The following is a 20,229-nucleotide window of genomic DNA, read 5'->3' as shown; positions in this document are numbered from 1 at the left end:
ACATAAGGCGCACCATATTATTGGGCACAGGCATGGTAAAACATACGCTAGCTTAAAACATACGGTAGCATGCATGCACGCTAAAACATACGCTAGCATGCATGCTTACATATGTTTTTAAAAAGGCAGCGGGAGCAAAACTGAGTTCGGTTGTACTTTATTGAAGTATTTAAGAATGTAAACAGTGAGTTCGGTTGTACTTTAATGAAGTATTTAACAATGTACTCACGTTATTTTTTGATCAATCCTCATCCAAAAATCCATCAAAGTCATCATCTTCTGTATCCGAAATTAACAGCTGGGCAAGTTCTCAATCAAACATGCTGGGTTCCCTCTCGTCACTGTCCGAGTCAGTCTTATTGCCGGGGGGCTGTTCAGCAATGATGCTTCTCCCGGCTGTTCTTTGCTCATTAATCCATTGCTCGAGTTGGTGTTCCGACTCGGACCACCTCGCCTTGCTTCCGCGGAAACTCAGCTTCGTCTTCTTGACTTGGCGAAACTCGTTTTCCTGCTTCCTTCACTTGCGAACCATGGATTCGTTGATCTTGAATTCTCTCGCGGCTGCTCAATTCCCATGTTCCTCCGCGTAACTAATAGCTTGCAGTTTAAACTGTTCTTCGTAAGCGTGTCTCTTCGTAGGTGTCATTTTCGGGGGGTCCTTAGCCAAACCGATGTTTTGCACAATGCACATACCGGCACTATATACCTACTGGGGGCATGCCTTTAGCGTCCTCTTTCACGCGCACCCTTCCCCCTTTAACGTCCGCATGCTGTCCTCAGTCACGTCCGCCTTTCCTCTATATAAGCAGCGTGTCGGCAGGAAATGCTCCCAGTCAGTCAAGCGGAGCGCTCATCAAAGTCACACAACAACATTTACAGATTTTAGAACTCCGTGCACACATAAGGCGCATTATAAGGCGCCCCGTCCATTTTGGAGAAAATTTAAGACTTTTAAGTGCGCCTTATGGTCGTGAAAATACGGTAGTATACTAATTGTAAAAAAAAGTTTCCTACTTCGTGGATTTCACCTATCGCGGGTTATTTTTGGAACGTAACCCCCGCGATAAGCGAGGGAACACTGTATATTATGAAAACGCATTATAGAGTGCTAATTTCATGATTAAAAAAAAATCACAAATTTTTTTGCTGTTTTATTTGGGTGGGCAGATATTGAGATACGACTGTTTCAAGTTATGAACTTGGTCATGGAATGAAATATACTCATATTTCGAGGCACCGCTGTATTTTGAATCTATCTGGAAACCGATGCTGTATATCAAGACCGCTTGTTACTATTGATTTTAATACTTTTTTATTTTTATATTTATATTATTCTATGGATTAGTAAAAGTGATTATTCAGATGAGATTAACGAGCAATCAAAACAAAAACAAAAGATTATGTTTCTCAAAATGAACATTTACTTGTTTCTGGGGGAAAAAAATGTTACATCCATCTATCCATTTTCTGTCAAGCATGCAAACACAACAGTGACATGTCAACATGTTCACAAAAACAATAAATAATGCCCAACATTACGTACAGCAGAAATAGATTTTTTTTTTTCTGAAGAGCGTTCCACTCGCAAGAAAGACAAATTCAATGTTCTGCAATTACCAACCCGGACTAACAAATAATAATGAATACAAACGTTGTGTTCAGCATTTTTCTGAATTGAATGATTTGAAAAAAAATTATTTCTTAAAAAAATAAAAAAATAAACTTTTAGCATAATATAATATAATATATAATATAATATAACATAATACAATACAATACAGTGAGGGGATTGACCTGTTCCGCTGCCACTTAGAACACCGGTGTCGATAATAATCAGCCAGAGCGGTGAGTGGAACCAATGCAGATGTGATTGTTCCTGCTAGGGGGTAAATGAAAACCATTATCAAGGTTTTTTCTCTATGCCGCATCTTAATGTGAAACACAGCAGAGGTTATTTGATTTGCTAAATTTGCACTGGCAACTCTCATTTTGGTGCTGGACAATCTGAAGGGAAGACGAGAGCCATACCTGCTGAGCTTGTTTTGTTTTGTCATATGTCTTGGAATGAGCAACATCTTCAAATGTAACAGTCTAACATCAGCTGCTTTGATACATATTACACCCTGCTGGCTAAATGGGTTTGTGGTTTAAAGGTTTCATGAAACACCAAAATGAAAGAGAACAGCCGCTGTTTCATCATAATTTCAATATCTTTGATATTTCTAAAATGACTGCTTATGCGTGTACAGCAAAGTACAGTTCAGTAGTGCCTTCCTTCCATAACCACACTTGTAACTAAAAACACTTATCTCAAATCATCTTTCCCCACTGAAATGAATGGATGTGCCATTAATCCATTCAAGCCTTCCAAAAAAAAAAATGCTGTAATGAGTTTTGATTTTTTTTTTTTTTTTAAATAGCTCTCTAAAATATTGCACTTAATAAAAACATACAGGAATGACAATTAAATAGACTGTGAAAAATAAGCACTTTTGCCACATCTTTGCTTCAATTCAATGCACATTGTGTAGCTCCTTCTGGTGTGTGTGCATGCCCACCTGATACATACTGATATATGGATATACATGAAGCCAGTCGAAACTTGTCTGTAAGCCTCAGTAATATTAGTCGTTCTTCACAGAGAATAAATAATATATGCCTCAGAGTATTTTTATATTAGCTGTCTGCATGTACTGCTCCACCATTTGTGTTCAAATATCTGCTGTTTTGAGGGTTGTAACACAGCAACACCGATGCTATTATGCTATTAAATTACAACAAAAAAAAGTTAATGTAACTTTCCCACACTTACCTTGAAAAAGTAACTTAGTTACTTTACTTATTACTTGAGTTTAAAAGTAACTTAGTTACTTTACTGATTACTTGATTTCAAAAGTAACTAAGTTAGAAAAAAGTAACTTATTAGTTACTTTCAGCAGCTGCCATGTGGCAGGAATATCACTTATCCACAATATAAAAAAAGCATCAGCTCAACCGTACCCATCACTTGGTAATGTAAGCCACACAAGTTACATAATGATGTCACGAACCAATAACTTAAATATTAGTGAAGTTAGTGAAGTTGAAGTCACATCAAATCAGCAACTTAGTGCAGACTTGACATGCCAACATAGTTGTGCAACCAGCTAAAAATTTTTACTTTGTGCGAGACTTTGATGATGCAAAAGTTACTTTTGTTAGGGAGCAGAAGTAACTGTAGTCTAATTACTTTCCTGAGGAAAGTAACGCGTTACTTTGCGCGTTACTCAAAATGGCGTTTTTCTGTTTTTTTTGGGGGGGGGGAGTAACGCGTTACTATGTAACTTTTTTACTATGTAACTTTTTTACTTTGTAACGCGTTACCGGCATCACTGGTACTAATAATTGGATGCTGATGAGAAGACGGTTGGATTGATCGATGGATTAAACAAATTCTGATGGCTTGCTTTAAATGAATATTTATAAACAAACTTCTGTTGTTTTATTTAAATTATCACAACACACAGCAGTTCAAAGTGTGAATATCCAAGGAGTAGTTATATACAAAATATGGTGATGGTGAGTTAAAATTAACATTTTTACCTCGTTTCCAAATGCATTGCACTCCATGCAGTAGTAAAATACACTTCCAGGCTGTTTGTTATTTGGCTTCAACAATTGTCCATTAAAGCTCTGAAAAGTAAAAAAAAAAAATCCCCAAATATGGATTAGTCAATTAAGTACGATACACAAGAATCGCTGCAAAAAGAGGGTTTAAGCCGGAAAGCAAAATGAGGAAAAATAATTATTTAAATTGTCCTCTCGGGCCTTATCAGTCCAAAACTTCCAGAGTTTGCAAATATATTTGGGCAAGTTATTAACACAAAACTTCTCGGCAGAATTATTGGGTTTGTTTGCTAAATACCGTAACAATTCAATGCAAACGAGTTTGTTGTTTGCTTTTAATGAGCAGTGAAGCATTGCGTGCTTTGGACAGCTTAATAGTACAAAAGGGACCTTTTCAGAATGATGAAAGCAACTAATCCTAACAGTAGCACGCTTTCATGGACTAAAAAAACAATGTACAAAAACAAATCTTTCATTAGATTAAATATATATATATATATATATATTTGTACTCCATGTACACTAACTACCCTTATACATGTTTTTTTTCTGGTGGAAATGGTGACAATTCGTCTGTAATTTACTTTCACAAGTGTTTGGAGCTAAGACCAAACAAATGTAGGGAGTGAGCCTATCCTTTACATGCGCTGAGTTGTAATCACGTTGTTCAAAGATGCAGAAAGACCAGCAACATACAGTACTTCCATCTGGCGAGGGTGTAGTTGGTTAAGTGCTCAATGTTGGGGCACTTTTTTAGGTGGATAAAAGCATGTCTGGATTTAACAGTTGCTCTCCTCAGTGCAAGGTTTACACAGTCTAACTAACAACAAAATTGGAAGTAACACAGCAAAGCGCAAATCACTGAAAAGTTCTCCATTTTATTTCGCATATACAAAATCGAAATAAGTCATACTGCAAGACAAACACATTGGCACACTCACGTGCTATCTAGACATTGTGGGTCAATGGGATAGAAAAGTAGCACTACGTAGTGGGTAATAAGGGATGATTGTTTGTGACTGCGCTGTACTAAGGCTGATTTCCCAGCTGAGGAACGAGGGTTTCGCACATATCACGGCTGTCAGCAAAAGACAGAAAATGGGCCCGTAGCTTCAACGCCGCTACGGAAGAGACAGCTTGATCCACCTCACTATTTAGCTTCAGAAGGCAGACGCGGGCATAGAGCGATGATGTGAATATTTTAAATATTTGGTGAGGCAATTCAACTCTATTTGCATGGAAATGTGCACTTGGGCGTTAGACATTGGAGACGTAGGAGGAGAGGGGGATGCTACAAAAGGGCAGCCACAGTCAATTACTGATTCACAAGCAGCATTCACGCTGAAATTTGCATGATAACTTGGCACATAATCAGAAATCTTCCTTAATAGCAATTTCCTGTGTTCTATCCATAGTGTAGCATTATAATAAAGTGTTCTCTTATATAAAAAGTCTATATGGCATGATGAATGTTGCAGGAATACTGTAGTGAAATGTGTTGAAAAGATTGCATTATAAAGGAAATTATTCATTGTTATTTAATGTGCGATGGTTTTACAGTATCTACAAAAACTGACTACAGTGAACCCCCGCTATTCGTCGGGGATCAGGACCGAGCCCTGCCGCAGATAATTAATAAATAACTGACGCCCTCCCCTAAAAATCAGTAATTGCTAATAGATGCCACAAGATGGCAGCAAAGCAATACTGTTCTTACTTTGGCTTGAGCAGAAAAACTGCATATTTTTTTGCTGAGAATAATAGCATCTAGCTTCCCCCTCAAAAAATATGTAAGTTCACAAATGCTGAACCACCAGTATGTGAGGGTTCACTGTATATGAAATGAATAGGTTTTGTTGCAAAAGTCACAGCCTTTATAAATACTTTTTCATTAAAAGTCTATAGCTGGATGACACATTGTCAATAATTCATTGATGTTTTTCATCCACAAGTTTTGTGTTTTTCACAGGATCATTAAGGAAAATATTGCCATCCAAATATTGTTGAATCTATCGAGGGGGTTGGCTTGATTTATCGATTATTCATAATCTTCTCAATTTGACACACTGCAGGTTAATGGTTAATAACCCGTGTGGGGTCAATTAAGTATTTTTAAAAAGTTAGTTCGAGATAGATGTACGCAGATGGACATCAGCTGGGATATTAAACATTTAACACGTGCAAATAGATTTTTGTACAAATGTATTACCCTGGCAAGTTGCTCCACCATATTTGCAATTGTACTAATTCATCAAGGAGTGTAAGAAACAGCACCTTTATCCTTTTTGCTAAATGCTGCCATGCGAATCCCTTATCTCATTATTACTCTTTGACATATTTTTCCTGAAGGGGCAATAAAGTTACTCATGATTAAAAAATAAAGCTTGATATGCCTGAACAAGCTGAACTATTTTTATGAGTCTGAGCTTTGATAGCCAAGACTGAGACATAATAGGCATTTATTTCTCAAGTTAACAGTTCTCAGGTGTCTTGACATGTCTAAAAAAAAAAAGTATATTGTCCATAATTTGTCTCGTTTTGATATTTATGGATACAAACTGAGTTGTTTTGGCCGTTAGGGTTTGAACTGACACGCCGACTTTCCCAATCAGGAATGACATTTATAGCTTAAGTCGATTAATCGGCAATCACGTTTTGGCATTAGCAGTGCTTTCTCAAGTGTGGGGAAAATATTTTACTAAAAATAAGATACATAGCAGGTTCACTTGCAAAACATGCAAGTCCATCCATCCATGTACTTCCGTGCAGTCGGAAGTGTAGGTCGGCGCAATGCAGTGGAAACGATTTAACGACAGCTTCGAAACGATTAGTGATGCAGTCATTTAATCACGACAAAGCAGATATTAATACCCTAAAAAGACTTAGAATAAACACAAAGACTGAGCCTCCTCTTGCACCAAATCCTTCCCAGTTTAGTCCTGACACTTATCCTTAAGAATGGCTCCTATAGTACAGTCTAAACTGAAGACTTTAGCAGATATATTTCCAGTTATACTGGGATCTCTGTCTCTCTTGCACAGTCTACGCCAGGTGTCAAACTGTCCTTGGAGATGTGACGAGGGCACACGAGGAGGAACATTGTCACCATATGTCCCTCTGCGGTATCAGGGATCTGCATCCATTGCAGAAAACAACAGCAGGCACACAGAATATCAGTCCTTGGTGACTTTTTTTTTTTTTTTATTAATTCACTCCCTGAACTTAGTAACATCTACTGACTTCGAACAGTTCACCTTGCCACTGACCTTGGCACTACGCCTGTCAACATTGTCTAATTATCTTTGCGCCGCGGACCGGTTTCTCACGTTCTCCCTATTGATTTTGGTCATTTTGTACCTGAACATTGTAATTAATCTGATTATGACAGTGCATGGGTCCAGTTCATTAGGCTGGCCCAGCTGTAGCGGAGGCAGATGCCCACCGGGCCATAAGGATTCATCACAGAGCCACTGAGGCCTGAAGAACACATCACACAGGACAACGTGATGCACAAATAGACACACACAAACACACAGAAAGGATTGCGTCATTCACAAATTTTGGCAATAAGACTAAGTTTTCTCAACAATAAAAACAACTATTATAATTTTGCTCCAGATTTAGGAAAAGGCCTAAAAATGTCATACTTACACTACTTCAATTCAATGTTGTTGTTTTTTCTGTTTGTTTTTTATGTGATTCTGGAACAGATTTACTGTACTTTTCTTCTTTTTCAACAATTTGTTAAATAACCCTTACACTTTCTCTGCTAGTCTGCACCCAATATGGAGGCATAATTGATCATGGTGGTCAAATGATGAGTCCAGTTTAAATCAATAGAACACTGCACCCTTGGAAAGGCTTGTTTCATTTGACATTTTAAAAGGACGCATGTTTTCCTGGTTGGGCAATAGAATGGTGGCTGTTGTTCTTTTGTAGTGCACAAATTGTTTATCGACTTGGAACTGTGCAAGGGGCCGTCTTATGTCAGTGTTGTAAGTCTTCCAGAGCATGTCTAACTCCTGGCGCAAGGTAGACCGCTGGTCTAACGAGATTTCGGTGAATTTGATCAGGGCACAGGCAAACAGATACTGAGCTGCGCAGACATGTTTAAGTCGCCAGGGGTTATCACCAGCTCATTCTTTATGAAGGATACCCACTCATATTGTCTGATGCCACACCATGGCTAGAACAGTGACAATGCTTCACTCCTGCACGATTCACTGGGATTACGCCTCGTCCTATTCTACATTGTCCGCTTCCGCTCTGAGATATCTCCATGCAAAACTGTGAGTGCGGTCCATTTAAGGGAACGAGAGGAACCGCTTTTATTTGCGGTGACTTAAGTTGGCTGTAAACACCACCACTGTGGCACAGCCACAAAAATAGGGCCCTGGGTTTTCACATTTGATGGGTGGGCAGGGATTTAAGAGAGACACATACTTAAATACAAGTCACAATGGTCAGTCCTCCATTACGACGTTCCTACAGGGCCGTTGTAAACCCAGCTTTGCTCTTAAGGCCTGGTACACACAAGGATTTTTCATATCTTATATGATTGTTTATCTGGGACAGACCCCAAGCATAAAGATAAAAAAAATCCGGCATTTAACAGTTTTGGTGTGTGTGTTCTGATCTTATAATCTCAATACACAACACCACACACATAAAGATTCTATTCCACCACCGACTGACAAACAAACCTTCCGAGGTAGAAATCTCACGTGATCGAACAAAACCGAAGAAGAAGAAACACTTCTGGGTATGTGTCAATGTTACCGGAGTGTTTCCGAAGGTTTCCGGAAGCGGGACGGTTTTTAGATGGCAATGACGTCTCAAAAAAATATATACTTCTTGCTGTCTGGGGAACCTACTTAAATACAAAAAAAAAAATGACATCGGGTAAGACATTTGTTTTTATTTACAGCCGTTACCTCGTTCCTGAGTCAGGGTGCTTTGTGATTGGCTACATTCCGTTGCACATCACAATTCATGGTGTCCTGACTCAACAGCTTTCACCACACACATACAGTAAAGATTTTTATTCCTAAATGTTGATCGCGTTCAATATTTAAGATGGCTGGCCCGACCTGTTTTGAACCTTAAAATCGAGACAAATCCACTTTTAACATACATCAGACATACTGTAAGGACAATCTTATAGGATAATCTTATAAAACATAAGCTAGTCTGGCATTTGATGTCCTTGGTCGGGAAGGGGTAAAATCGGGACAAGAACAGCCGATTGTCTTTATGGGTGTACCGGGCCCAAGTCGCAAATGGAGTTTTAAAGCCCTAATTACATTAAATATTTGCATTAAAAACTCCTCTACACCGTAAATATGAATGAATGAAAAATATCAAGTGCCGCGTTAACTGAGCATGCCTTCTTATGCTGTGAAAGAAGGAAATGTTATTCCTGTCAGAGCATACAGCCACCTACCGTGGGCGAAGTCATTATTTTTCGAATATATGCAGATCAGTTAGTAATTAGAATACCAAAGGGTTCGTTTTCCAATTCTCTAATTGTGTATGCGTGTGTTCATGCATGTGTGTAAGCCTTGATTGGTCTTACATGCTTCACTGCATTTTAGCCAGGCAACCTTTTTACTTTGCTTGAAGCTCCTCATCTTCTCTCCGCTTCACTTTTCTATGCCTTTTTTCCCCCCCATTTGTCTCTCTCAGAGTAGTAGCTAATGTAAAACAGCGTAAATGTGATTTCCATACCTCGGCTGGAGTCCAGCACCTCATCACAAACTGGTCTCGGCTGGTTGTGCGAGCGAATCAAATCTCGGATGGCATGACTGAAACGAATGCAGCAGCAGAGTGAAGAGCGATCGGTGTACGTTCAACTGGATGAATTTGATTCAATACTGCCGAAAGGACAATGAGAACAATGGTGAACTGCTGTGGCTATGAAACAAAATTTTAAATATGAAACTGAGTCAATAGTAGTAGCTTTCGACCTTGGAGGCCCACTCGGGTATGACATCATCTCCTCATATGCTACTTGAATTATTAATTAAGAGCCTTCTTTCCTCTGAGAGGTAAAGTAACATTTCTGTGTCTTGGTCTGTCAGTATCTCTCTGGACTAAGAGCTGTTGATGTCATCCGCTCCAGTGTTTGCACTTAATGGTACAGAAAAGTCGTCCATCTGTGAATATTGTGCAAAAATGAGAAACTACAACACAATTTGTTTTCATTACAATAATAATTCAGAAGATTAGAAGGAAATATTTGCTCTACTTTGTTTCTATTTAACTATAAAAGGCTTGTGTGGTTTGTATCAGGCCAACCACTTCCATCCTCATCGATTTTAGCCACAGCAGGCAGCTGGTTTTAGGCGAAGAAAAAAAAAAAAAAACATCCCACTGTTCACTCCTTTGAAAGACCACAAAGACCTTGGGTCATCTAGCATGAACAGACTGCAACGTCACCGAGAAGAGCAGTCCACCATGTGTGATTATGATTCCCGCTGCTTGTGTTGGATAGGACCTGCAGGTCTTGCGCACCATTTTACTGATTGGCCAATAAAATTCCAGTAAATTCTAATGATGGACCTACTGTAAAGATTTTTTTTTAACCTCACAACCAAATAATCGCGTATGACAACAAATCTGAATTGAAAATTAGATGTGTAGCACTGCTGCTGCAAAAAAAGAAAAATGCCTTAGACAGGCTAAAGATTAGCATCTGTGCTGTGGTGTTATTACCCTTTAAGCAATGGATATTTGAACACAAACTGTAGAGCAACATATGTAGACCGAAAATATAACATTAACAATAATAATAGAACAATAATCACATGCATATATTTGTTTATCCTTTGAAAAAAAACTAATATCACTGCAGCTTACAGAGTCAGTTGTGAAACTCTTCATCTGTGTTTAATTCACTTTACATTTATTTGACTTTACCTTGCAATATACTTATTTGTTATTATTATATACTGAATTGTTTAAGTACAATACTATCTATTTTGTATTTATTATTTATTTCCCTTATTAAAAACCGATTACAAATGTTGTTGTTTATTTTGCGGGGGAGGGGGCTGTAACTGAATTTACAATCATTCATTTAGGAAAGATGATTTGATGTGATACGCGTGTTCTGAGTTACAGACAAAATTAAACTTGTCTCTCAAGGCACCACTGTATATTGTAAAAACCCATACAAAATTACCGAAGATTTTCACCATACAAGACGGATTTCCGCAATCGACGGACAGATACGTTCTACACAAAAAATGTGCAATATAGCAGGGATTTCGATGCCAGTATTGTACTAAGAGAATGATGTTGCCAAGAATTATGTCACAGCTGAGGTTTGTGGTGATATAGCCAATTCCCATTGCCTCGTTTGGATGGAATTAAGAGCACCTCTGCTGGTTATAAACAAGTAGTGCACTCCATTTTACCTTAATTGCTTCAAAAGACACCCACCAAATTCCTTAAATTATCCACCAATTACCCATTCATCCATTCTTTACACTGCTTACTTACTCACTAGGGTCACTTTGATTATCCATTAATCACTTATGTAAATCCCTTTTTGTTTATCCCTTTAACCCCTGTGCTCTAAATTAGTGGTGAGGGCCACATAACCATAGACCTAATTTGATTAACAATTGAAGTAATCATGCTGACCTTGAAATAAATTATCACTGTGCCATGTGGCAAGGCTCAAGATTTGAGTTGACTACTTGTATTGAGCAAAGGCATATATTTTATATTAGACAAAATGTCAAGTGTTGATAAAAATTGATTTAAAATGTTAACCCTCGGAGTCAAGTATCTTGTGGAAGGTTACTCAGAATTTTCTCTTTATGTTCGGACTGAAGCCAATTAAAACTTAAGCGTATATCATGTTTGTGACACGTGAAGGTTAAGGTTGCTTTTCCATCCATCCATCCATCCATCCATCCATCCATTTTCTGTACCACTTATCCTCACTAGGGTCGCAGGCGTGCTGGAGCCTACCCCAGGTATCTTCGGGCGAGAGGCGGGGTACAACCTGAACTGGTCGCCAGCCAGTCGCAAGGCGGTTGCTTTTCCACTACTTGAAAATGCACACAAGGCACGTACAAAGTCTCTGTCATATGCATCCTCCTTTTCCTTGACTGCCTGCATCCTTTCATCTCATTATGAAAACGGGATATCTTCACACTGTAAACTCAGAAGATGGAGGGATGTTAAAAAAGAAAAACAATTAGTGCCGCTGATGGAGGCCGTATGAGGTAATGAAATCGCGTATCTCATTGTAGCGTGTAATGGAGAGCAGTTTGAAGTTAATTGAGGGGAGATAGGACACTGGGCCACAGTCTGCCCACGTATTGTTACAGAGCATGGAGCTTATCAGTGAGAAAATCACTGGACCCAATTCCTTATCAGAGTGCAAATGAGAATTATCTTGATTTAACAGACTAAATGGCGAAATCAGTTATTATCGTAATTAAATTCATATTCTTGTCATCCATTTCTGGGGCATGAATACCCCAGTCACACTGACAGCCCCAGAAAAGTACTCTTTTCTATTACTTGTATATGTTTTTTTCAGAATCAAAATAATTACTGTATGTTTGCCCAATTCATTTCATTTGAATGGAATTTCCATCAGTGGCATAAACTATTTGTGGCTTTGAAGTAAGGTCCATGTGACAAATGATAGAGGCTTGGACATTGAGGGAGTTTTCAGAAGGAGACAGAGTGCCACCTTCTGGTGAACGGGTTGAACGACTCTTATCAAGTAAGTGACAAGAAAGAGTGCACTATCCAAAATGCCTGAGGGTGACAGAAGTAATCCTTTATACAGACTTTAGGTCTTGTAAAATAATGCTCTAATGTGGTATAAATGTGCCAAGTAATTACGCCAGATAACCATGGATGCAATTGAAGGCACTCAAGTTTTATACACAGTAGTAGGGAGAGGCGACTCAGTGATTTTTAACTGGTTGTGACAGGACCCAAAAATGGGTCATGGACCCATTTTGGGTGGGTGGTGGACAGCTAGTAAAAAATTAGTTAAGTTCCCACATTAAACATATTAGGTAAGCAACAGGAAGAATAGCTGCCTCATGCTTTAGCCACTAGTTTACTCCATACACAAATACAGTGCAGCTCAGCCTTTGGCTAGCAGAGGTCATGACCTATAATATACTATACAAGTGTTGTCAGAGTCTATTTTTAAACAAAACTGTATTGTCCTTCTATAAAAGTGGTTCGTGAATTTCCAACAAAAGGAAAATGAACTGCTGCTTTACGGGGTCTTTAAAAGACAGTGTAAGTCAAACTCTGTGGAAAGAAACGCTCGAGGCCCAAACACACCTCGCACAATATAAAACCTCTAATGGTGCAGGACACAGGAAAGGACAAGTCATGACAAAAAAAATTTAATCAGAATTTTGACAAAAATGTGACCAAGGGTAAACATTTAAATGGTGTATTTAATTTATTATTAAACATACAGTACATATATATTCTTTGTATGTGTGTGCATTGCCTACTTTACAGTTGGGCAGCATTTGCTGCTTTTATCCACTCTTAAGTGATATCTTTTTATTTTAAAAGTCTGACTGAAAAAGGCCAATTTCTCAGTACATAGAGTGGCCGTAAAATTGTCTAATAAAATGCGCTGTTGGAAGACCCACCAAAGTACAGTAGTGACATATGTACTCTGCATTCACATGCGGATGTATAAAATTAAGTTATTTATATCCAATAAACTGCATACAGTTGAAACTAGCACACACAGTACTATGCAAAAATTGTAATAATACAGAATAACGTAAAAGGTTTAAAAAGAATTATGACGACGTCCTTGACTCTACAATTAATTCTTACATAGAAGCAGTGTGAGCCAAATTGTCCTTGTTAAAGTCCCACATCCAAAGGATAAGAACATGAATATGGGAGAAGGCGAGCTCAATAAAAGAGCACTAAAACTGTGACAAGAGGGACAGTTCACTACATGCCCTTTCCTTCATGTTGTTATGTATCAACTGAACTTGACTTGCAACTAAAGCAAAGGATATAACTAGGCTTTACACGATCAGGATTTTTGGGGCCGATCACCAATCAGCGAGTTTAAAAAAAACGATAACCGATCACCGATCCGATCACATGATGGAGCAATGTGTCTTTTTAAATAACTTGCTCATTTACTGTATATACTTGTGTTACGTATTTTCACGACCATAAGGTGCACTTAAAAGTCTTAAATTTTCTCCAAAATGGACGGGGCGCCTGATAATGCAACGCGCCTTATGTGTGCACCGAGTTCCAACATCTATAAATGTTGTTGTGTGATGAGCGCTCCGCTTGACTCACTGGGAGCATTTCCTGCCGACACGCTGCTTATACAGAGGAAAAGCGGACGTGGCTGAGGACAGCATGCGGACGTAGAGGGGGAAGGGTCCGCATGAAGGAGGACACTAAAGCCATGCCCCCTGTAGGTATATAGCGCCGGGGTGTGCATTGTGCAAAACAACATCGGTTTGGCTAAGGACCCCCGAAAATGGCACCTATGAAGAGACACGCTTACGAAGCACAGTTTAAACTGCAAGCTGCCAGACTGAGGACAATAACGCATGCAGAAGAAATTAAAATCGAACATTTTCAAGGAGGTCCGTCTTGGTGCTTTTGTTTTATGAAACGGCGCCATTTATCCATCCGGGCAAGGACTACCGTGGCGCAGCAATTTCCGGCAGATTACAAGGAAAAGATGGCGTGGGAGCAATGGATGACAAATGGCGAACACAGCTTTACTAAGACTGGGAGGCAACGCCGGGCGAGTTATGCCACAATTTGTGAATGGATTGTGGATGCTTGGGCTAAAGTGTCTGCTTTGACTGTTGTCCGAGCTTTCGCGAAAGCCGGCATCATTGCTGAACAGCCCCCCGGCAATGAGACGGACTCTGACAATGACGTTTTTGTTGGAGAACTTGGCCAACTTTAATGAGCACTCCGCTCGACTGACTGGGAGCATTTCCTGCCGACACGCTGCTTATATAGAGGAAGGCGGACGTGGCTGAGGACAGCATGCGGACGTAAAGGGGGAAGGGTGCGCGTGACAGAGGACGCTAAAGGCACGCCCCCAGTAGATATATATGTATATATGTTTTTATTTATGTTTAACACAACGTCCCAACTTCATTGGAGTTGGGGTTGTATTACATCTGTGGTTGGTGTAGCAATGGTACATTGCATGGCAGGTTAAACGTATATTGGTGTCTTGGGAGCTAAGTATCTCTGTGGCATTGCACGCTGATGAAGATGCACAGGAAATAGCTAAACGAAACCATGAAACCAACTACTATAGATTTTGCTGCCCAGGAGTGACCAGGAATTTGGTTTTAGAAGTGTAACCAACATGAAATCTTGAAAACAAGCAATTTTGAAGCTGGGAGAAGATAGAAAATCAATTGCACAAAGATTAGCCAAAGCCAATGTAATTATTTGGAATGTTCTGAAGAAGACAAAAAGGCCATTGGTGTACTACGAACAGTAACAGACATTGAACTGCCTCCATAACTTCTTCTGGGACGGGTTCTTAATCTTCGTTTATGAACAACATGATGACAATTTAGAGATGGATGTAAACAAAATTATTGGGAGATCCTTGGTCATGCTGCATGATAACGACCCAAAGCACACTGCCAAAGAAACGAAGGAGCTGACTGGGGGCAAGAAATGTAAGGTTTTAGACTGGACAATTCAATCTCCAGACTTAAACCCTATAGAGCACGTATTTACCATCAAAAATGGACACTGAATAGAATAAATACCTCACCCCCCCCCAAAAAAAATAACAACTCAAAGATGTTGTGGTGAAAAATCATCACAAAAGAAAAATGCAAAACCTTTAGTGATGTCAAACACATTTTTTCGATACACAGCAAAAATATGGGAATTTGCCTCAATGTTCCAGTACTTTGGGAGGGGAGAATGACCTGTGACAAAGTGATGATTGCACAAAAAAACAAGTAGCAAACAAGGAAGTCTAGAGTTTATAGATTAGGACAGTTTCATTCCATAAAGAGTCTATACATTTAGGACTTTTACTTGATACCTTTTGTTGCACTCTCTCCAAACTTCAGTGGGCGAGGTTGACAACAAAAGGCCTTTTTGTTTGCTTAAGATGCAGGATGTATGAGAACAGCTGCAGGTTTATGGATTTAGAGGCATGTCATTAAGTACTGTACATTGATTGATTATCTAGATCATGTGTCAAACTAAAGCCCCGCGGGCTAAATCCGTCCCGCCACATAATTTTATGTGGCTCGCAAAAAGCAAATCAGGTGCAAATTTCAAGCACTTTTTGCTTACCAAAGCCCTCTTTACAGTAACTTGAACAATAGCTGAACAAACTATTATCCTTGAATTCTGATTTCAAAACTAGTTATCCATCTGTTTGTCGTATCTATGTAATAATATGAGGAGGCGATGAAACATTTATATGATTTAATGGCCCTCTGAGAGAAACCGTAAGTACACCCCTGATTTCGACTCATTACATTTAGGGGTTACATTTTGGTATTTTTTTATTAATTAATTTATTTATTAATTGATTATTAATTTATTAATTAATTTATATATAGCGGCACGGTGGACGACTGGTTAGAACATCAGCCTCACAGTTCTGAGGACCCGGGTTCAATCCCCGGCCCCGCCTGTGTGGAGTTTGCCTGTTCTCACGGGCCGTGCCTGCGTGGGTTTTCTCCGGGCACTCCGGTTTCTTCCCACATCCCAAAAAACATGCATTAATTGGAGACTCTAAATTGCCCGTAGGCATGACTGTGAGTGCGAATGGTTGTTTGTTACTATGTGCCCTGCAATTGGCTGGCAACCAGTTCAGGGTGTACCCCGCCTCCTGCCCTTTGACAGCTGGGATAGGCTCCAGCACGCCCACGACCCTAGTGAGGAGAAGCGGCTCAGAAAATGGATGGGTGGAATTTATATATATATAATTTATATTCAGATTCAGAAAAATGCAGCCCTATGGGTGGCACAAGCCAGTGCAAACTGTAGGCCGGTCCCAAGCCCGGATAAATGCAGAGGGTTGCGTCAGGAAGGGCAACCGGCTTAAAAGTTTGCCAAAGAAATATGAGCCTTCATCCAAAGAATTCCATACCGGATCGGTCGTGGCCTGCGTTAACAATGTCCGCCACCGGCGCCGTCAACCTGCAGGGCGACGGTGGAAATTCAGCTACTGTGGGTCGAAGTTGAAGAAGAGGTGGAAAGCGGGTTCTTCAGCAGAAAGAGAAGAGGAAAGCACGGAGCCTAGAACTGAATGTGCGGACTTTGAATGTTGGGACTATGACAGGAAAATCTCAGGAGTTGGTTGACATGATGATTAGGAGAAAGGTTGATATATTGTGTGTCCAGGAGACCAGGTGGAAAGCCAGTAAGGCTAGAAGTTTAGGGGCAGGGTTTAAATAATTTTACCATGGTGTAGATGGGAAGAGAAATGGAGTCGGGTTATTTTAAAAGAAAAGTTGGCTAAGAATGTCTTAGAGGTGAAAAGAGTATCAGATCGAATGATGAGGCTGAAACTTGAAATTGAGGGTGTTATGTATAATGTGATTAGTGGCTATGCCCCACAGGTAGGATGTGACCTAGAGGTGAAAGAGAAATTCTGGAAGGAGCTAGACGAAGTAGTTCTGAGCATCCCAGACAACGAGAGAGTCGTGATTGGTGCAGATTGTAATGGACATGTTGGTGAAGGACATAGGGGTGATGAAGAAGTGATGGGTAAGTACGGCATCCAGGAAAGGAATTTGGAGGGACAGATGGTGGTACACTTTGCAAAAAGGATGCAAATGGCTGTAGTGAACACTTTTTTCCAGAAGAGGTAGGAACATAGGGTGACCTACAAGAGCGGAGGTAGAAGCACACAGGTGGATTACATTTTGTGCAGACTGAAGGAGGTTACCGACTGTAAGGTAGTGGTAGGGGAGAGTGTGGCTAGACGGCATAGGATGGTGGTGTGTAAAATTACTGGTGGTGGGGAGGAAGATTAGGAAGATAAACGCAGAGAAGAGAATCATGTGGTGGAAGCTGAGACAGGACGAGTGTTGTGCAGCTTTTCGGGAAGAGGTGAGACAGGCTCTCGGTGGACAGGAGGAGCTTCCAGAAGACTGGACCACTGCAGCCAAGGTGATCAGAGAGGCAGGCAGGAGAGTACTTGGTGTATCTTCTGGCAAGAAAGGAGAGGAGACTTGGTGGTGGAACCTCACAGTCCAGGAAATCATACAAGGAAAAAGGTTAGCTAAGAAGTGGGACACTGACAGGACCGAGGAGAGACGAAAGGAATACATTGAGATGCGACATAGGGCAAAGGTATAGGTGCCAAAGGCCAAACAAGAGGCATATGATGACATGTATGCCAGGATGGACACTAAATAAGGGGGAAATGATCTATACAGGTTGGTCAGACAGAAGGGTAGAGATGGGAATGATGTGCAGCAGGTTAGGGTGATTAAGGATAGAGATGAAAATATGTTGACTGGTGCCAGTAGTGTGCTAGATGGATGGAAAGAATACTTTGAGGAGTTGATGAATGAGGAAAATGAGAGAGAAGGGAGAGTAGAAGGAAGTGGCAATGATTAGTAAGGAAGTTAGAAAGGCATTAAAGAGGATGAAAAATGGAAAGGCACTGATGACATTCCAGTGGAGGTATGGAAGCATCTAGGAGAGGTGGCTGTGGAGTTTTTGACCAGCTTGTTCAATAGAATTCTAGCCCGTGAGAAGATGCCTGAGGAATGGAGGAAAAGTGTACTGGTGCCCATTTTTAAGAACAAGGGTGATGTGCAGAGCAGTGGGAACTATAGAGGAATAAAGTTGATGAGCCACACAATGAAGTTATGGAAAAGAGTAGTGGAGGCTAGACTCAGGACAGAAGTGAGTATTTGCGAGCAACAGTATGGTTTCATTCCTAGAAAGAGTACCACAGATGCATTATTTGCCTTGAGGATGTTGATGGAAAAGTAGAGAGGTCAGGAGGAGCTACATTGTGTCTTTGTTGATCTAGAGAACGCCTATGACAGAGTAACCAGAGAGGAACTGTGGTACTGTATGCGGAAGTCTGGAGTGGCAGAGAAGTATGTTAGAATAATGCAAGACATGTACGAGGGCAGCAGAACAGTGGTGAGGTGTGCTGTAGGTGTGACAGATGAATTTAAGGTGGAGGTGGCACTGCATCAGGGATCAGCCCTCAGCCCCTTCCTGTTTGCAGTGGTGATGGATAGGCTGACAGATGAGGTTAGACTGGAATCCCCGTGGACCATGATGTTTGCAGATGACATTGTGATCTGCATTGAAAGCAGGAAGCAGGTGGAGGAACAGTTAGAAAGATGGAGGCATGCACTCGAAAGGAGAGGAATGAAGATTAGCCGAAGTAAGACAGAATATATGTGCATGAATGAGAGGGGTGGCGGGGAAAGAGTGAGGCTACAGGGAGAAGAAATAGCAAGGGTGGAGGACTTTAAATACTTGGGGTCAACCGTCCAGAGCAATGGTGAGTGTGGTCAGGAAGTGAAGAAACGGGTCCAAGCAGGTTGGAACGGGTGGAGAAAGGTGTCAGGTGTGTTATGTGACAGAAGAGTCTCTGCTAGGATGAAGGGCAAACTTTATAAAATAGTGGTGAGGCCAGCTATGATGTACGGATTAGAGACAGTGGCACTGAAGAGACAACAGGAAGCAGAGTTGGAGGTGGCGGAAATGAAGATGTTGAGGTTCGCTCTCGGAGTGATCAGGTTGGATAAAATTAGAAATGAGCTCATCAGAGGGACAGCCAAAGTTCGATGTTTTGGAGACAAAGTTAGAGAGAGCAGACTTCGATGGTTTGGACACATCCAGAGGAGAAATAGTGAGTATATTGGTAGAAGGATGATGAGGATGGAGCTGCCAGGCAAGAGAGCTAGAGGAAGACCAAAGAGAAGGTTGATGGATGTCGTGAGGGAAGACATGATGGCAGTTGGTGTTTGAGAGGAGGATGAAGGAGATAGGCTTACATGGAAAAGGATGACGCGCTGTGGTAACCCCTAAAGGGACAAGCCGAAAGGAAAAGAAGATATTCAGATTCAGAAAACTTTATTTAACCCCCCTGAGGAGGGTGCCCCATCTTAATATGCTGGTCACCAAGCCTAATGGAACCTTTATATGTTATATCTATTGAACAGATCACACTCAGGGCCTTATCATCAGACAGGCAAACCTTTTCCAGTAATCCTATAGTACATATTACGGCATTGATGTGACTGTACAATTTCGCAAGTTGCTTGAGTAATGCTGTATATTGTAGCGCAAATGAATGACAAAGTATGACCAAACATTAACCAAGTCGAGGGAATGTATTTGAATACCAGTGCTTGAAGCTACCTCGATGACAAAGCACAGGTTGAGTGGTCTTTATAAACATACAGATTATACCACAAATTGCTTTACCAATGACCTTCATCTCCATACTGGCTTGTGCGGGTGCTTTAATATGTAACTTTTGTTGAATTGGTCAGACACAAAAAGACAAATCTGCTTTATCTGTAGAGAAATCAGATGGCTGTCACATTAGATAACAAAAGGTAGATTCCCAAAAGGCACTTAATGTGCTGTCAAAATATTATAGAC

At 40.4% G+C, this 20,229-nt stretch overlaps 1 long non-coding RNA gene across 2 annotated transcripts in view; it reads right to left on the bottom strand.

The window, feature by feature from the left end:
* Positions 1–1,444: 1,444 nt before the first annotated feature.
* LOC133489510 (uncharacterized) overlaps positions 1,445–20,229 on the bottom strand; it is a 55,258-nt gene continuing 36,473 nt past the window's right edge. The window contains exons 2-4 of one of the 2 annotated variants that reach the window (XR_009791944.1): positions 9,334–9,410; positions 3,583–3,672; positions 1,445–1,879 (exon numbers count right to left, since the gene is read on the bottom strand). This is a non-coding gene — a long non-coding RNA (uncharacterized LOC133489510). The remainder of the gene's footprint in view (positions 1,880–3,582; positions 3,673–9,333; positions 9,411–20,229) is intronic. The other variant, XR_009791943.1, reaches the window with a different exon arrangement.

The sequence above is a fragment of the Phyllopteryx taeniolatus genome, chromosome 14, assembly GCF_024500385.1.
Source record: "Phyllopteryx taeniolatus isolate TA_2022b chromosome 14, UOR_Ptae_1.2, whole genome shotgun sequence".
Taxonomy (NCBI): domain Eukaryota; kingdom Metazoa; phylum Chordata; class Actinopteri; order Syngnathiformes; family Syngnathidae; genus Phyllopteryx; species Phyllopteryx taeniolatus.
The sequence above is the reverse complement of the archived record's forward strand: the minus strand, read 5'-3'. Positions and strand labels throughout refer to the sequence as shown.